The sequence below is a fragment of the Paroedura picta genome, chromosome 3 (assembly GCF_049243985.1).
Source record: "Paroedura picta isolate Pp20150507F chromosome 3, Ppicta_v3.0, whole genome shotgun sequence".
NCBI classification, from domain to species: Eukaryota; Metazoa; Chordata; class Lepidosauria; order Squamata; family Gekkonidae; genus Paroedura; species Paroedura picta.
The window spans coordinates 25,632,936-25,652,181 of NC_135371.1; the positions used below are offsets into that span (position 1 = coordinate 25,632,936).

General features: G+C 41.8%; 1 long non-coding RNA gene across 1 annotated transcript; it reads right to left on the reverse strand.

The window, feature by feature from the left end:
* Window positions 1-316: 316 nt before the first annotated feature.
* Window positions 317-5,473, reverse strand: LOC143834552 (uncharacterized). The gene is made up of 3 exons (XR_013229816.1): window positions 5,278-5,473; window positions 712-779; window positions 317-514 (listed from the first exon to the last, which is right to left on the reverse strand). It is a non-coding gene; the product is annotated as an uncharacterized LOC143834552 (long non-coding RNA).
* Between the last annotated feature and the right edge of the window lie 13,773 nt (window positions 5,474-19,246).

The following is a 19,246-nucleotide window of genomic DNA, read 5'->3' on the forward strand; positions in this document are numbered from 1 at the left end:
TTGGACTAGTACCTCAGAGACCCAGGTTCGAATCCCTACTTATGCCATGGAAGCTTCATGGGTGAACTTGTGGCAGTCACACACTTAGCCTAATTTTCCTCACAGAGCTTTGTGTGTGTGAGGATAAAATGGAGGAGAGGAGAAAGATGTGAGCAACTTTGGGTTTCCACTGGCGAGAAAGTGGAGGGGGGGGGTAGAAATGGATTAAATCAGTAGCCATTTTGATGAGACTGGAGACTTGTCCTCCTTCTGTTAGAGGGAATTTACTTAGGGGTATAAGACTGCATTATAAAAACAGCATATTGAAATACTCTTTTAAATGAAATCATACTGAAAACATTGACTCCGCCGACATGCTATTATCACACATATGTCATAAAAACAATAAACATATCCTTTAAATTTATGTTCCAAAGTTTTCAGGGTGGTATCCAGCTTGATTTTCAGCTGGCATAAAAAGAGAACGAGGAGTCATCTTTGCCGGTCAAAAATTCTGTGCTGGAGATCATGAGACCTGGATTGACAAAAGGATGAAGGACGGAGGCTGTGTTGATGATGGAATTGGGCAAGGCTGAATGCGAAGACCCTAAAGATCCCTCCCCAGATTCCATCTTTGTCAGGCATTGTCCTGAAGTCCACGGAAATTGCCCAAGCCGGTGTTGAGGACCTTAGGCTGAGAGGAAACAAATTCTGCTCCATACCACACCTTACCTTGCTTAGCTCTCATGCATTTCTCCCATAGCTGAAATATTTGCCTCTGGCTTCAGCAGTGAAATGGGCTGAAAGAAATAGAACACAGCAAGATAAGGCCAGGGAACTTGAGACAGTTTAGCCTTCCAAGTTTATTTGTTTAAAAATGGACTCCTCTGTTTTCAGTGCTTGTATCTCCCTACACATGAAAGAATGGGTTGATGTACCAAATTGCCCTCTGCTGGTATTTTAATGGAATAATAAAAGCAGATATCAATCTACGTCACTAATTTTGTGCCTCATCTGGCCTGCCTCTGACTCTTTCTTTGTGTGCATTAGACACAGCCACACATATTTAAATCGCATGACCAGTGTTGACAGAAGGGGGAGGAGGAATCCCTTCCACCTTGTTTCCCTGTCTGTGACACCAGCTGCCTGTCTTCCAGCATATGTGAGCAAAACGATCGCCTCTCTCTGGCTAGTGGAAGAATTACCTGTCACTGGGAAGGCAGCAAGTAAGGTCAGCAATGGTTTAAGTATTTGCAGGGTCCAGAGCACCGGAGCCAGTTTAAAGATGAGTAGGGCCCAAGTAGAGAACAACTGCAGTGGGAGCAGCCAGATGGGGGCAGAGGGACCCCCACAGTGGAGATGGAGGGAGGAGAGAGACTACAGCCCTGATCCATGGGGAAGGGGGGGAGGCAACACACAGGGCACCTGGAAGTATGGGGCCCATAGTACATGCTACATGTACTACATGGATAAACTGGGACTGAATATGGTATTTGTCACCATCCTTTCCCATCTGCAAATCTGTCTTCTTGTATATCAGTATATGGGAAAAAAAGCATTTACTCCTGTGTTTATCAGATAGTACCAGAAAGAACAGAATAGAAGCAATCAGAAACAATTGCATTTAGGCCGAATCAAATCAAAGCCTCTCCCCACAAACAAGTAACTGGTTTGAACAACTCTTTGGAAAGTATAAATTCTATCAGAATAATCCTTGTTGGTAGCATGACCTCTCGGTAACTCTTTAAAAATTGTTATCAATTTGCAGCCAACTTATGGTGACCCTGTGGGGTTTTCAAGGCAAGAGGTGGTTTGCCATTGCCTGTCTCTGTGCAGTGACCCTGGTAATCTTTGGTAGTCTCTCATCAAAATACTGGCCAAGGTCAACCCTGTTTAGTTTCCAAAGTATGAAGAGATCAGGCCAGCCTAGGCTATCTACCAGTTGGTAAATATTCTACCTGCTGCATCACTTTATTATTACCCCTTGTGAGTCTTCTCCCAAATCAGGCACCAGAATAATTTTAAAAAAGTATTCCAAAAGCTGAATATTATGCCCTATTGTTAAAATTTTCAGTTTTGGTTTGTTATAATATATTACATTTATTCAAAAATTATGACAAAATAATGTTAAAAATCAGTTTAAGAATTATCAATAAGAAGCTTGATACAGTGCTTAAGAGCAACAAGTTATATTCTGGTAAACTGGGTTTGATTCCCCACTCCTCCACATGAAGCTAGCTGGGTGACCTTGGGCTCATCACAGTCCTGACAGAGTTGTTCTCACAGAGCAGTCCTGTCAGAGCTTTCTCTACCCAACCTACTACATAGGGACCGTTTCTGCACTAGCAATATTGTTCAGATTTGCATTTTTTAAGGGTCAACAACTTTTTTGTCTGTTTTAGCATTAAAATTTGTTTCTTCAGGCACAGTCCTGAATTGGCCCCTCACTTGCCTCATAACAAAGGAATCCCCAGAAAACTGGATTTCATCTTTTCAAGTGGGGTCTAACAGGGTCTAATTTGGTGCTGCCCAATATGGAAATGTGTGTAATTGTTTTTCCCCCCATGTCCACCCTTTCCTTGTCACCGTCCTCCCTCCCCCTTCCTTCCTCCTTCTCCTTCCATTCTGAAAAATCTCCCTTCTTTTTAAATAAAGGGGTATTCACATTACAAACCATTTCTAAGTTTTAAAAAAGCATTTTTTCAGTCTTATACAGCATCATTATAATGTTATAACTCAGGGTTAAAACATGTCAGGAAATTTGGGGGGAAGGGGGGATCAAGGGTACAGAATGGTGGGATTAAGGTGCGCAATGAAAACAAAGGCGCAAGCAGGCACCATTTTGCAAAATAATAATAATAATTTTTTTTTGAAAAGGGGGAGGGAGCATAACATGAGGGGAGGCTGCCTCCCTCAGACTCAATGTGGAAAACATGTGGCAAATTCCAGCCTGTGAAATAAGGAGAGGAAAGCCCAATAAATGCAGAAATGCTAGAGTTGACTCACAGCATCCAAAGTGAGGCTAAAACAAGATATGTCTCCTAATGCAGAAATGGTCAGGGTGTCTGTTGTTGGGAGAGGAAGGGAAGGCGATTATAAGCTGCTTTGATAGTCCTCCAGGTAGTAAAAAGTGGGGTATAAAAACCAACTTTTCTTATCATTATTTTTAAAACATAGCTGCAATGTACATGATTGAGGGTCTCATCCTCGAGATAAACACCTTACAGGTGTTTGGTTCTCAGTAATCCTGTCTCTGCTACTTCAGTGACATGGTCAATCACATAGGAAGAAAATGGGAGAACTTGGTCTCTTCCTTGGCATCTTGCTGGGATTTCTCAAATGTCCACAGGTTTGGCTCGTGTTCTGCTTGCTGGTTATGTGCAGGGAACAGATTTTTGATTGAGCAGTTTAGCAGTTTATGAGCAGCTTTGGCCTGTTTAGTGAGTTATGGTCCATATAATAGAACAATACAGAGCTATAAGTATCATTTCAAAGGAAATTCAAAGGTCACAGATCTATCATTGTTACATGCTGTGTTTTTTTTTTTAAGTTTTACTAAGATGTTCATCAAAAGGCCAGACCAGACACATTGTTTCACCTCAGCCACATCAAAGCTGTGGGGACTGTCTGTTAAAAATAAGGAAGAGCCGGTCTGGGCTAGGAATACTGCCGGGGGGAGGGGGGGTTGAGAGGAAGGGTTCCTGTACCTCTCCAGCCATTTTCTAATGCTGAAACACCACTCGGGAGAATTATGTCCCCATTTTTGCTCTTCCATTGGCACGGAATGTTCCATCTGGAGCAGCAAAATGTGAAATAATTCTCCTCAGCACCATTTTGGGTGACGTGGACTCAACATGTTAAAAACAACAGTTAATTTGGCCACAAGTCTGCACTATCATAATTATTTAGCACGTGTGTGTTTTCATGTAGCCTTATGGAAGTCATATCATCCGCCAGTTAATTAACTGATCCTACAACCGTTGATCCTGGGGAAAGACCGTTTCTTTTAATGCACTTGAACAAAAGGAAGAACAAAAGGCACAACTGAAACTACACAACATGCACAGTTGCAAAGTCGTACAGCAGCTGCCTTAGCTGGTAGCAAGGAGCAAGGCTTGGCTTTCAAGTGCCAATGGCTGTTGGAAGCAATATGTTTACTTGTCAAATGTGTTCACCTCTGACTGCCCATCTCTTCTTTGACAGTAAGACAGGCAAGTAAATTGAAAGATAATGTGGTGTTGGAGTGAGCCTCTGTATTAGAGTCCCTGCTCTGTGTGCAGAAGATCCCAGGTTCAACCTCTGGTACGTCCAACTAAAAGGATCATGTGGCAACTGGTCTGAAAGAGGCTCCAGAAAATATGAGTAGACAATACTGACCTTGATAGGCCAATGGCCTAATTGAGTATCAAGCAGTTTCATTTGGGCTTAGAGTATCAGACTAGGATCCAAGAGACCCAGGTTTAAATCCCCACTCTACCATAAAAGCTTGCTCAGTGACCTAGGGAGAAGTCTCTGTCTTCAATCATAACCTGTTTCACAGGGTTGTAGTGAGGGTAAAATGGAGAATAATGTATACCACTGTATGCTCCTTGGAGGAAGGACAGGATGCATAAGCAGAACTAGAAAAGGTTCAGAATATGATTTATCTTTATGAGCCTGACTTCCAAATCCAAGATGGTTGTAAGGCAAAAAAAGGATAAAAGACATTTTAAGATAGAAAGGGATAAAAGTTCCTTTAAACTAGGCTAACTGGAGAAAGAAAGGAACCTTATAACAGATATCAGCAGGTTGACATAACCCAGTGATCTGTGTCTCATTGTTACACAAACATAAAGCTGTCCACTCCATTTAGCCAGAGTTTGTGTTTTTGTTAACTTCATAAATCCAGAATTCCTAAATAATAGATGGAGTTCCAAATATACCCTCTAGGGGGAAACCTCAACCTGTCTTTATGTTCCTGTCAACCAGATTTTTCAGTTTTATCAATTCAACTTTTTAATATATATATTGCATCTAAGTTCGTACTTTTTGATATTTCTCATTTTTTTTAGCATTTATGTAGAACACCACATAATTGCAGAAAAGATAATAGTCACATACCCTAGGGTCTAGTGTACACTTATGTTAAAAGTACAGTTTTTATTGGCAACTAAAGTAATAACCTTTCCATGTCAAATTGCTTTAAATTAAACTTTAAAAAAACTGCTGGCTGATACCCACATTTAGCAATTGTCAAACATTAGCATAACATCAAATCCTAATGCTGCCTAAATCTTAAGTTTAAAAATAATTATTTACTTAGGTAAATTCTGAATCTAGAAGCATAATATTAGATTTCGGGTGGGCGGGGAAGTCAGCTCCATTGTATACATTGAAAGCTGTATCCATAAACTTGACATGAAACTAGGGTTTGGTTATAACCCTGCCTGAGAGATAAAGGAGAATATATGCTGTATTCCCAGATCATCCATCCATCAACGGCCACATTCAAAACCAGAGCTGAGCAATCATCCTAGATTTCAACTGGCATCCTGGACAACGGCTGGTGACCCAGGACTCCTGTCAGTCATGCAAATTAGCACTGTGATGAATATATGTGAGTATGCCATGCAGGTGTGCAAAGCTAGGGGTGATTATGCAGTGCTGGGGTGGGGGATGCAGGCCAAGCCATGCCGGTGTTTAGAATGGATGAAGTCCTCTTTTCTCTTTTAGTTTGTTCTGGGAGTATAAAATCTGCAGAGAAGAGATTAACTAAGATCAGCATGGAGAAGTAGCCGTGTTACTTTGCAGAAGACGCAATGAATTCATTCACAACATTTTTATGTTGCCTTTCCAATAAGGTTCTTGGGTCAGCCGACAATTAAGACAGCAAAACAAAGCCATTAGAAGCAGACAAGTCATAAACAGGGCCACTAAAAATAAACCGGTGCCATGAAAACAGCCATTATTACACTCTGGGCTAGCCTTTATCAACTTTTTTACTGTTGAGAAACCCCTGAAACATTCTTCAGGCTTCAAGAACCCCCAGAAGTCATGTGATCATGCAGAATGCGGTTGGGAAGCATAACTGTGTACATGCCCACCTGGCACTCCTCCCCTATCCAGGACTATCATTGGCCATTTTGGGAGGGGGAGGCAAGTCGACATGACCATATGTGGTCATATAGCCCAATAAACAATAGCCCAATAACTCCCACACATTCATGAAACCCCACAGTTTCACGAAGCCCACATTGAGAAAGGCTGCACTCAGCAGTCAAAAAAAAAAAAATGAACCTGGAGACAGGGGAGATAAAAAAGGTGTAATAGATAACTCCCTTAATCAAAAGCCCAGGTAAAAAGGCATATTTTAGCCTGACACCTAAACAAAAGTAATTATGTGGGATTGCAGTTCAAGAGTGAAGCCCCACCATTAAACTAGATCTCTGGTTGCCACCCCCCTCTCCTCTGAAGGCAGGGGCAACAAAGAGCAGGGATTTGGGAGAGGATCTTAAGTGGCAGGCTGGCCAATCTGGGAGGGGACAGTCATCCAAGTATCTCCAGATGTCCATGGACTACAATTCCCATGAGCCCCTGCCAGCATTCTGGAGGGACGCAGTTTGACTACCCCTGCTTTAAAGGTAACAACCAACACCTTAAATTGTGCATGGAAACAGATGGGCAGCCAATGCAGATCTCTCAGCACAGGGGTGTTTGGCTCAAGTGAGACTTCTGAACAGTTTTCAAAAGTAGCACTAAATGCATCACAGGTCATTACAGCAATCTAACCTGAGTGTGATCACTTCTTGATCACTGTGGTTAAATTTCCTATTTTCAAGGAAAAGCCATAGCGAGTGTGTCAGCCAAAGATGATAAAAGGTGCGGCATGCCACAGAGGAAACCTGACCCTTCAGCTGTTGCCCAGGTCCTAGCAGCACCCCAAAACTATGAACCTGCCCCCTCCAGGAGATGGTGATACTCCAGTTCTTGTTCTTTGTTACTGACAAACAACAGTAACTTGGATTCAAGTGGGTAGCCGTGCTGGTCTGAAGTAGCACAACAAAAATTGAGTCCAATAGCACCTTTAAGACCAACAAAGATTTATTCAAGACATGAGCTTTCGTGTGCAGGCACACTTCCTCAGACAAAATGGAACAAGATTCATAAAAGTACATACATATATAGTCTTAAAGGTGCTATTGGACTCAACTTTTGTTGAAGAGTAACTTGGTCTTCTCTGGACTGATCTTCAGTTCATTGGTCCTCATCCAGCATGTCTTCTTCTCCAGGCATTTGTTCAAAACTTCCACCAGCGCATTATATATAAAAAGCATGTTTTGTCAAACTCCTTTATCACTCTAACACAAATACTTCCACTGCTGCATCAGATGCTAGTCTTGTGGGCAAAATATTCCCTTCTTAAACATACATAAACACACGTATCTTATACTGAGTCAGACCATTGGTACACCAGTGGCTCTCTGGAGTCTTAGAGGAAGAGTGTAACATATCTTAAATTGCATTTCCCAGTTATATTCCCAAACTTCAGTCATGCTCTTCAAATAGCCTTCTCCTGATGGTACCCTTACCTAAGGTTGTCCATTTGACAGTGAGGTTATGATTAGCTTTATTTGTGGTAGGTCCATTCCTCTGGTGTGGCCTGCCAGAGTGGATGTAGAGGACATCTTCACTAGTTGTGTTTTATTCCATAGTAAATCAATAAATAATAAAAATAATAAAATAAAATGCACAAAATTGGTATATTCATCTCATTTTATCAGAGTCAACCAAGCATGGTGGAGGGGGGTTAAGGATATGTTATGCCTCTATTACATGAAGGTAAAGGTAAAGGTATCCCCTGTGTAAGCACCGGGTCATGTCTGACCCTTGGGGTGACGCCCTCTAGCGTTTTCATGGCAGACTCAACACGGGGTGGTTTGCCAGTGCTTTCCTCAGTCACTACCGTTTACCCCCCCAGTAAGCTGGGCACTCATTTTACCGACCTCGGAAGGATGGAAGGTTGAGTCAAACTTGAGCCGGCTGCTGGAATTGAACTCCCAGCCTCATGGGCAGAGCTTCAGACTGCATTTCTGCTGCCTTACCACTCTGTGCCACAAGAGGCTCTATTACATATGGCCCTGGAAAAAGATTTGCCAGATCTGGTTTAGGAAATACCTGAAGACTTTGTGGGTGGAGCCAGGAGTGGGAGGGATTTGGTGCAGAGAGGGACCTCAATGGAGAATAATGCTAAGGAGTCCACTCTCCAAAGCAGCCATTTTCTGATCTCTGATCCCTGTTGCTTGGGGATGAACTGTTAAACTGAATGGATCCTCTGGTCCTTACCTGGATCCTCACTGCTTGAAATATTAAGGACATCACATAATAAAACACATGGAAGACACAAATAGGATCAGGCCCTTGAAAAAGCTTTTGAGAAAGCTGAGTCATGTGTGCCCCCCCCCCCTTAGACCTGTGATGCTGCAGGAGTTGCTTGGCTCAACCAAGATCCAATGTAAGCAACTATTACAGCTCCACCAGCCCCCCTCGGATCACAAATTGTGGCTGTTTGCTCCTGACTACCAGTAGTCCCCCAGGGCAGCTGCTACTTGCAAAATCCCCAGTAAGGTCAAGGGCCATTTAGCCCACGGAAGTATATAATTCTGGTCCCGGAGGTATATTGGGCCAAGAATGAATTATGGGTTTGGACCTGGAAAGTTGAACCCCAGTGTCCATGCTCTTACAGATTTCTTAGAGAAAATCTTCTACTTCTTATTGTCTTCATTTTTACCTAAAGATCCCAAACATACAATTGCTGTTGAATTTGTTTAACTTATCTGCCTTGTTACTTTAGCAAGCCTCATTAGTTCAGAAGAAAAACATTACGTTGATGTAATATTTTCTAGCTGTTTAACTTGTATATTTGCAATACCTCTACACAGTAATAATAATTCCCAAATTGTATTTTTAAGCCAACAGTGTCTCGATTTTGAGGCAATGCAGAATTAGGTGGGTGGGTGGTTAAGAACAAACGAACAAACGAACGAACGAACGAACAAACGAACAAACGAACAAACGAACTAACGAACAAATGAAAAAGAAAGAAAGAAAGAAAGAAAGAAAGAAAGAAAGAAAGAAAGAAAGAAAGAAAGAAAGAAAGAAAGACTGTTAATGTGAAATTATTTACATGGAAGGTTTGGAATGAATAAGCTCTTTAATTACACTTTTGATTAAATCAATACCATTTGGAGGAAGACCAGACTGGTACTTTCTATGCTGCTTCTCTGGGAAGAAAAAGTGAACCTGGAAGAAGCCAAGCTGAGTAATTCCTATGCTGCTACAAGCCAGTGCTGCAAGGATCATTTGACTCAGCACTACAAGCCATTGATATGAACATACCCATTGTTTGTCTCCTCCTCAAAAGTGGCAGCAGAGAGGAAAACAAGAAGTAATTAACTACTATTGTTGCTCAAATTTGGAGTCCAGTGGCACCTCAAGACTAACAAAGTTTTAATTGAGTTCTAAATTTTTCTGTACATGCACACTTCTTTAGATGCCCATGGAAGCTTATACCTTGAATAAAACTTTGTTGGTCTTAAAGTTGCCACTGGACTCAAACTTTGTTTTTCTGCTTCAGCCCCACATGGCTACCCATCTGAATCGACTATTGTTGATGTGCCATAACTTCTGAAGATCTGGAAGAATTGCTGGAGTTAGGTTAGGCTTGTTCTTGATCACCACTTGCCCTCTAGGGCAGGGGTAGTCAACCTGTGGTCCGCCAGATGTTCATGGACTACAATTCCCATTGTATTTTCTGGCAGGGGCTCATGGGAACTGTAGTCCATGAACATCTGGAGGACCACAGGTTGAGGATCCCTGCTCTAGGGCACTGGCCCACCAGAACATTTCTCTGTAAGTTAAATTTGGCCACTCCACACCTGCTGTATCTTTGGATACATTTTCATATTCTAATTAATAACTTGTGTGAATTACGTAGTTAATCCTGAAATTACACACTTCACTCTAGTCCCTCTAGTCCAAATCGGGGGTACTTGTTACTTTTAGAAGAAAATCATACATGCATCGTAAAGCAAAGTAAATGTGAAATGCAGCTTCCTGCATGGCTACCAATCAATTCAGAAACATGCAACAAGCACATTTAGACCTGCTCTTGAAGGAAACACTTCAAAAGTATACTGAGCATCATTCCTGGAGGTGCCATACTGGTTGTGTATGCACCTTGCCAAATCCCAGGACAGAACTCAGAATGGCCATTATGGATTGAGGTTGCCCCTCGTGCTTATGTTAATTCCTCTAAGTCTCCATTAGTAGATGAGAAATTTTGTGAGCAGAATCTTGGGATTCTTGCAACTCCTATGTATATAACTTATGGGTACTGTCACTTTCATGCAGTACACAGGATGGCTGTGGGTGTTAACTTTGGATACATTCAGACAATCCATTGAAAGTATACCCTGTTGCCCTTTAAGCTTTGCTGGATAAAGCTGCAAGTCTATGGTTCTATGGTTCAACATCTTGATCAGAGTTTATTAAATGTTGAATTTTGGAGTGCATTTTTGATAGTGTTGCTTCAAAACTTAGCAACAGGACTCAAGATTTTGGGTCTAATGTATTCTTCAGAATAAAATCTTAAGAGCAAAATGTGAAACTTCAAAATCTTCTATTTGAAATTTGATTTCTAAAAATGTGCTCTGTTTTTTTTAATGCCACACATTATTTTAGACAGTGCTGAACACACTATTTCACCCCTATTTCATATGCTTAATTATATGAGTTTCTTTTGTTTCTTTTATTTTTGTTATTATTTGGTTTTGTTATTAATTCTGTTTGATTATTGACAGGTTTTGTTCTATTGTTTCTTTCAGTATAATTATTTAATTTTCCTAGTTCTATCTCACTATTATTTCTCATTTGCTTCATTAGAAGACCCCCTCCACCTTCCTCTGAGATGAATCTTCATAGTTTTCCATCCAAACTAGACAAACCTCAGGGGAATTTTAGAATTAGCCTGAGGACACCCACGCTGCCAGATTTCAGACAGATAGCAATGAAAGCCACCTGTATTTAACATTACATTCTGTGGGGAAACTGATATAAAAGAGCAACATGGACAGCACTGCAGCCACTTAGCTGGAAGAACTGTAGAACAAGGAATAGGCTTACTAGCAAGGCAAGGGCATTTGGTGGCACAAGGAAAGTAAGGTATCTGGGTAAGCAGGCCACAGTTGGAGTACCCTGGGATAGATTTTCTTGGGTGGGAGATAAGATTTAGAGGGCAGCAGACAAGCAGGAGAGTGCCATCTGTGAGGGAATATTTGGCACAGCCGGGCAGGCATTGGGAGGAGAGAGGTAGACAAAATTCCATTCCATATTATTCAGCTCTGGAATACTTCATACATGTATGTAATCCTAGTGGCTACGGCTTTTAGCCCATTAGGAGAGCCTAGGAACTCTCTCTCTCTCTCTTTCTCCCTCTCCCCTTAGAGGTCACATGCTCTCTCTTTGTCTTTTATTAGGAAAGTGTTGGTTGTCTTGTCAAAGTCAAACCAATATGGGAAGAGACTGCAATGACCAAAGAAAACGGAATAAAGTTAAACTAAGGATTTTTAAAATTATAGGCTGGTTATATGGGGAATTTGTTTTGTTTTCATATTAATTACCATAATTACAGAACAGCTCATTTTCACAATAATTATAATAATTAATGAAATATATGAGGAAGTATGTGATTTGTATTGTGACTGGGTCTATAAAGAAAAATCATTATGCCAACCTGGACAAAATGGACATTTTCTGGCAGTGTTTTGTACCACAGTCTTTCTTCTCCGTGCATGTAGAATGTGAACTTTGCAGAAAAACCACAAGATTTGCCTGGAGGTTATTACAATTATTTCTATTTTGCATGTTATACAGGTATAGCATTTTCCCCCTTTAAAATAAGTATTTATATGTAAATTTGCCTCCTGTGTATGAATCCTTATTTGAAAAAGAACATTTGGCCATGTTTGCTTTTGACCAGAGCTGAATTAAAAAGCCCTGCACTGGTCTCCATTCATTTCTCCATTTTAAAAGCTGCTGTAAAGTAATCTATTTATTTACATGAAAGAAAAGAATACTTCCTGCACCCACTAAACTTCCCTTGAAAGCCGATGGCCTTTTCATATTTAGCTCCCAGATTGGTTTTCTGAAACAGAAAGAGAGGGGATGACTTATTTCTGGTTGTGAGTCAGTGAATGAGAACTTTACCTGAATAGGCCCATTTGAATGACCATTTGTATTTTGCTTAAAAAGCATATTAAGAAGGTAGAAACTGAACACAGAAAGAAGAAAAGCAACATAAGCAAGTATTGAAAATGCCTTCAGTAGGAAAAAATGCACTTTATGCCAAAGGATCTCAGTCAGTAGAAATTGCACATCATTTTTTTAAAGGTCTGTGGTCTCACTGAATAATGTTTTCTAAACTGGTAAGTTAAAATGTTTGGAATTTTTTTAAGAATTGTGACTTGAGAACTTTCCCTGAGTTTTTGAAACATATCATATTCAGAAACATTTATGAGAAGTCTGAAAATGATTATTGTCAGTGTCTGCCACAGAAACAATTATGGGCTGACAGTTGCTTACCGAAGACCATGAGTTCATGGGTGAGCTAAGATTTTAACCCCAGGAATTTCTAACTCATATCCAGCACTAATTTGGTGTAAAGCCAATTCACACCAATAATGCTTCTTCCAGAAGAGGTGAAACAAGCTATTAGGGATAATTGTTTCTCAGCACTGCTTCTGCTGTATAAAGTTCACCTTGAAGACAAACCTATCATCAATAAGTGTGATTTGCAGAGTTTCATCAATAGATGAACAAACATCACTCTTTACAAACAGTGCCATGCATTAAACAGCAATAGCTAAAAAGTGGGGGATTCACTTTCCTATAAAGGCAGATGAAGTCACGGATTCAGGGACTAACCTAGTGGAAGAGCTTGTGGAGTTGATCAACAAGAGACATCAAGACCAGTTCAGATTACAGAGAATGGCTGGCTTCTTTCCTCACTGCTCCTACAACATGCCAAACAAAACTGAAGTGAGATTATAACATTCACGGCAGTGAGATCTACAAGCACCAAATGGATCTAGAGCCAGGGAAAAGACTTGGACATTAAAGTGGGTCAAGTGATGCAGGCAGTTCAGCAGAGGCGACTTCACTCAGACCTTCATTTCCTTGTGGTGACCTTGAGTTTGCTACAGCACTGATAAGGCTGTTCTGAGCCAGCAGTAATATCAGGGCTCTCTCAGCCTCACCTCCCTCACCAGTTGCGGCGAGAGGAATAGGAGAGCAATAGTAAGCCACTTTGAGACTCCTTCTGGTAGAGAAACAACTTTGCTGCTGCTACTGCAGGTCTACACTGTGTAGTACCTGTAGCAACATGCTGGGGCTTGTTGCTCTTGGCCTCCAGCTGCCCTCCAACAGTCTAATGGGAAAGTTTCCCATAAGTTTAAGGGTAAATCCACCATTTTCTAGTGCTGAAATACAATCCCTGTGCTGTTCTAAGCAGGGCTGCTGAGAGCCACCATGGGCCTCTGGACAAAGATTTTATCTGCAGCTCCCATATGATTCTGATCCAAACCATATGCCATGACAAAACATATCACTTGACTGGCTGTTGCCATGCATTTATAATAATAAAAGGATCCACTTGTCTATCTACTTGTCCAAGCTTGCCTCAGAAAATAACACTAGGAATCTCAAAACTGGACGCTATCTTCAGGTTGATCATGCGATCCAGGGCCAAAAATGAAAGCAACTGCAATGTCCTGGGATATACAAGGTGAGGAGAAGAACCTTTCCTTGGTTCCTAGCTATGTTTGGCTTGATACAGCAGTTCAGTATGATTCTTGATACAGCAGTTCACATGATTCTTTTCTCTCTCTCTCTCTTAAGGATGCTAGATAAATATTTAAACTGTGACACTAGTCTGCTTCAAGGGATTAACCCCCCCAAATCCTTCATTCACTAAGGAGGCTCATAACGAAATTGTTGAGCAGAAGGAATAGATAGAAATTGCTGGTTCAGATGAGTACAATGATTTCCTGGAACAGCAATGCAGTAATACAAATCTAACTGCGTTGATATGATGAAATCCAAAACATCATTCTTTTAAACTTTGAGTGCTCACCAGAAAAGTGGCATGTTTTACTTCACTCATTTCCTGACCACTGTTCAGGGGCCCATGGAATTTATCCCGTTGGTCCAGTACACGATTGGAAAACAGCCACTTTAGCCCATCCAAAATGTCCCCCCAGGACATAACTGCAGACTGATGATTATGGACTAGGGAAGGGGGTGTTCTGCCATGTAAACCACTTCCACTTTGTGAAAACAACTAAACAGGCCACAGCAAGGAAGGGCGGGAAACGCAGAGTTCTGAGTGGCAAGGAAAACATGGCTTATTGCCAGTCAGTGACTGTAAGAGTAGGAAAATGAAATGAATACGGGCAAGGTTTGTGTGCTTAAAAAAATGCTGTGGCCAGGCAAAGCTCTACTGCCAGGCTTCTGCATCACTACGGTTTTAAGAAATCAGTAGTGAGAAGGGTAATGGTACAGATAGTTCCCTACTTGAGGGGTCTATAAAATTGAACTGCTTTGTTCAATCTGCTTGAAATAGAAGGGGTCTTTATATTACAGGAAGGACTGTGTTCAGTACAGATTTGATGCCATTATCTTTATAAACAGCTGCCCCAGACTTTCCCCTCTGAAAATAATGAACTCCAGAACCCCAAAAACCTCATAGAACTGTATCCCAAACTGGCAATATCTTACCAGAAAATTCATAATCATGATAAAAACTGCCCTCCTCACATAGATCCAAAATTATAATGATATTTTTCTTGCCATGCATTTATAATAATACCCCTCTCATTTGTTCAATTAGAGGAAGAGCCACTTCAGTTGAAGGAAATCTGCTTAGGCTAGAGCAGGGGTAGTCAAACTGCGGCCCTCCAAATATCCAAGGACTACAATTCCCATGAGCCCCCACCAGCATTTTCTGGCAGGGGCTCATGGGAATTGTAGTCCATGGACATCTGGAGGGCCGCAGTTTGACTACCCCCCGGGCTAGAGGAAAGCTAAATGGAGTGTGGCTAGACAGAATCACTGTTTTGCTGAAGAGCATTCAGTCATTTTCCTGTATTAGAACATGGCTGGCTTAGTAGGATCTGAGCACCTTTCCCCTTATATCCCTGTAAGGAAAAGAAACATTGCCAAAGTTGAGATGTCCTCCTGCTTCATCTGAGAGGCAGCGCATTCAGTGTCAGTGCACCTGCTTTGCATGCAGAGCCTCTGGCTAGGAAGGACTTCCCTCGGTCCAAATCCCTGGAGATCCACTGTCAGTGAGAATTGGCTATACTGAGCTAAACCCACCAAGGTCTGGCTTGGAAGAGGGCCTTTTCATACAAGGAGTCAAGGAAAATGAGGTTAGCAGCACTGACAGAATGTAAGCAAAGGCATCGGTTCAAGCAGGAATAACGGGGAGCAAGTTAATCCCAATCACAGGAGTCCTTGCTATTTGCATGAATTAGCTGGTGTCACGATTAACATGGGATTGGTTGCCGGTGTTGTTAATCCTGCATTAAAAAGCCGCTGCAGGACCGTAGCCTCAAGTTCATTAGATTAGTTATGAAAAGGTGTTTGTTTATCATTTGTGTCTATAGTCTAGCCCACAAAAACACCTTCCCCAGGAATCTGAAATGCAATGCAATCTGTGATACCATTAATAACTGTCCAGTGGATAGAGATTTTTTTTTAATTTCCTTCATCTGATCTGGGTCTTTGATAAATACTACAGACAAACTGAGTGCTGCAGGATCAATCTTGACAGTTCTTCAATAAAAGGCTGTGTGGTTCTTCATCAGTGTCTTCCTTTCAGTGACAGCTGCTTTGTTCTTCTTCCGTCAGATTTTCTAGTTAACACATCAAAAGTGTATCTGTGTACACGCCGTGCCGAGAAAACAGTTCAAATAGGCAGAAGCTTCACTTTTAACTCTTCCCTGCATCTCTGCCACACTCATCACAGAAGGCAGAGCGGCTGCACAGAGTGTCAGAAGGTGTTAAGCGGCTTGGCACGGAGCGCTCTGAAGTGTTGCACAAGGGGAATTATCATCTTAAAACACAAATTGGTCAGTCAATCCACTTACTGTCCAAAATTAGCTTTCTTCTCAGCTAAATGATATCATTAAGTGATATGAAATGCTCAGGTCTTAACAACCAGGCCCTCAGATTGGGGGAAAGAAATATACTTGATTCAGAGCAGAAAATTGGTCTGAGATGGGTGAAATGATGCTGGTAGTTGGGAAAAATCAAACTGCATTTAATTATTGGGTGTCGTACTAGGTGGAATGTCATGCCACTGAAGATGTCCTCTCTCTCTCTCTCTATCCTTCCACCCACCCACCCATCCACCCACCCATCCACCCACCCATCCATCCACCCATCCATCCATCCATCCATCCATCCACCCACCCACCCACCCACCCATCCATCCATCCATCCATCCACCCACCCATCCATCCATCCATCCATCCATCCATTCATCCATCCATCCATCCATCCATCCATCCATCCATCCATCCATCCATCCATCCACCCACCCACCCACCCATCCATCCAGACTTTCCCTAGCTTCTCTGTGTCAGGATCAACATATGTAGAAGGCCTGAAGCTAAATGTTTGACATGTTATTTTAATTGGTGACAATGGGCTGGGTCCTACCACTCCATTCAGCTGTGAAGCCTTCTTCCAGTAAAAGGAGTCTTCCTCCAGTTCCTTGCACTGCGTGAAGGCACCACATTTAGTTGAGTGGAGTGTAAGATCCACTCCTGAGTCTCCTTCACATTTGTCTTCTTTTTAAAATCCTGCCCTTCCTCTTTGAAGATTGTAGTGTGGCCTATGTGCATTTTCGCCTCACATCAATTCCGTGAGCCAAGTTAGGCTAAGAGAAAATAACCATCAAATAGTCCTGTCGTGAACTTCATGGCTGAGTAAAAGTTTGAACCCAAGTCTTGCCAATCCTAGTCTCACTCTCATCCACTATATCACATTGCCTTGCATCTGCCTTGTTAGACCCATAATGTGGCATAGAAAAAGAACCTGAGAGAAAGTATAGTCAAAGAGGATAAAAGCCCTCTGTGCCCATTCTATCTCTGTTTCTTTTCATTTCAGAGGGTAGCTACGTTGGTCCACAGTAGAACAATTAGATTTGAGTCCAGGAACACCTTGGAGACCAACCAGAGCTTCAGAGCATAAACTTTCAGGGCTTTAACTCTTGAAGTCTTACATCCTGAAACTATTGTAGGTCTCTAAGATGCTCTTAGAATCAAATCTAACCATTTTTCATTTCAGACTTCCTTTTTCAGTTTGTTACCCTTTTCCTCCTTCCTTGGGACTTCAGCCATTTTTTAACCTTCATTTTCTAGGCTACTGCTTCTGTATTTCTACTGCTATTCCCTAAACTTCTTCTTCATGTTCAACTGGTGGCCTGCTGTAATATTGTGATTAGAGTTTTGGAGTAGACCTGGGAGACACAGGTTTGAAACCCTAGTCTAACCTGGAAGTTTTTGGGTGATCTTTGGCCAATCATGTACATTCAGCCTAATGCATTTCACAAGATTTTGAGGATAAAAAAAGTGAAGAAGAGGAGATATATAAGATATATACAATATAAGTGGCTTTCTGTTCCCATTGGAGAGAAAGATACAAATTATATAAATACAGCAAGGGGAGTCAGAAACCCAGGATTGTAGTCAGATTCCTTCACAAGGAGAGCAAGAGCAGAAACATTTTCCAGGTGTGGACAGATGTACCACAGCCATCTATCCATCCATCTACCCACTCACCCATCCATCCATCTAGTAGTGGCGACATCTATCTGTGAAGATCCAGGTCTCAAGCAGATGAAGGTGGCCATTCCTGGTCTATTCAGGTTTTAGGCTCTGTAATTACCACAATAGTAACCTCATTGCAACAATATCATAGAATCATAGAATCATAGAGTTGGAAGGGGCATACAGGCCATCTAGTCCAACCCCCTGCTCAACGCAGGATCAGCCCAAAGCATCCTAAAGCATCCAAGAAAAGTGTGTGTCCAACCTTTGCTTGAAGTGCAAACAATTTTGAGTGAACACATGCAAACAACACAGTTCCCAAAGCTACAAAAGGAAAGAAGCCCGATGGCATTTTTTTCCCCCTGGCCTAAAGAGCACTCCACAAGGCTAAGGACACTTCCTACAATTTAAGTGCCTCTTCCAGTGGGAGGAGAATCACTTGAGTTGGAGGAAGGATCTGTAGCCTAGGGGACACCTTGTATTTCGGAGTGGTGGAGACTAGCATGTCTGGCAGTCTGTAAGTCCTTTAATGCAAGAGCCAACGTTTGTTACATAATATTAAACCAGGTCACTCTATATAGTCTCCTAAACATAGAATCATAGAATCATAGAGTTGGAAGGGGCCATACAGGCCATCTAGTCCAACCCCCTGCTCAACGCAGGATCAGCCCTAAGCATCCTAAAGCATCCAAGAAAAGTGTGTATCCAACCTTTGCTTGAAGACTGCCAGTGAGGGCTATCACCACCTCCTTAGGTGGCCTAGGTGGCTACCTCCTTAGGCAGCCTATTCCACTGCTGAACTACTCTGACTGTGAACATTTTTTTCCTGATATCTAGCCTATATCGTTGTACTTGAAGTTTAAACCCATTACTGTGTGTCCTCTCCTCTGCAGCCAACAGAAACAGCATCCTGCCCTCCTCTAAGTGACAACCTTTCAAATACTTAAAGAGGGCTATCATGTCCCCTCTCAACCTCCTTTTTTCCAGGCTGAACATTCCCCAGTCCCTCAACCTATCTTCATAGGGCTTGGTCCTTTGGCCCCAGATCATCTTCGTTGCTCTCCTCTGTACCCTTTCAATTTTATCTACGTCCTTCTTGAAGTGAGGCCTCCAGAACTGTACACAGTACTCCAGGTGTGGTCTGACCAGTGCCAGTAATAAATGTATCACCATCATAAGTAGTTTGACATGATTTCCAAATTTGATAACTTAACCATTTAGTATGCACACTCTCAAACCAATTTGTTTTCTGGGCTTGGGGATCATATGGGAGCAAGATTTAGAAGCACTCCTCCAACTGCTCCTGGATTGCTCCTTCTTCTTTTGTTCATGGAGCTCTGATATTTTTAGGGAGAAAGAACCAATCATTCCAGCAAGGTGTTTGCTTTATTTTTTAA